The following is a 262-nucleotide window of genomic DNA, read 5'->3' on the forward strand; positions in this document are numbered from 1 at the left end:
GGAGTTTGGGGGTGTCTGGGAAGGTTGCGGCGAAGGGGGCTGGGCGCAGCTAGTCTGTCCCGAGCAGATGTTCTTACCTCATCGCGGAGCTCATGGCTGGGAGCCAGGGCTCCTGGGACCGTTCCAAGTCCCGCGCCTGGGGGGTGGGAGGCGGGAATGTGGGGCACGAATCTTCCTCCCTGGGTCCGTTTTCCCAAGTGTAACGGGAGCTGCATCAGTCCTGGGTCGAGCCCCCGCCCTTACTGACCCCGTGCTCCCAGAG

The 262-nt window shown here is 65.3% G+C and overlaps 2 protein-coding genes across 2 annotated transcripts in view; one reads left to right on the forward strand and one right to left on the reverse strand.

The window, feature by feature from the left end:
* LOC144242995 (olfactory receptor 6V1-like) overlaps window positions 1–262 on the reverse strand; it is a 309,970-nt gene that overhangs the window by 218,974 nt on the left and 90,734 nt on the right. The gene's annotated exons all lie outside the window — the stretch shown is intronic.
* ZYX (zyxin) overlaps window positions 1–262 on the forward strand; it is a 23,574-nt gene that overhangs the window by 15,164 nt on the left and 8,148 nt on the right. The gene's annotated exons all lie outside the window — the stretch shown is intronic.

Source organism: Crocuta crocuta, unplaced genomic scaffold, assembly GCF_008692635.1.
Source record: "Crocuta crocuta isolate KB4526 unplaced genomic scaffold, BGI_CrCroc_1.0 scaffold128, whole genome shotgun sequence".
NCBI lineage: Eukaryota > Metazoa > Chordata > Mammalia > Carnivora > Hyaenidae > Crocuta > Crocuta crocuta.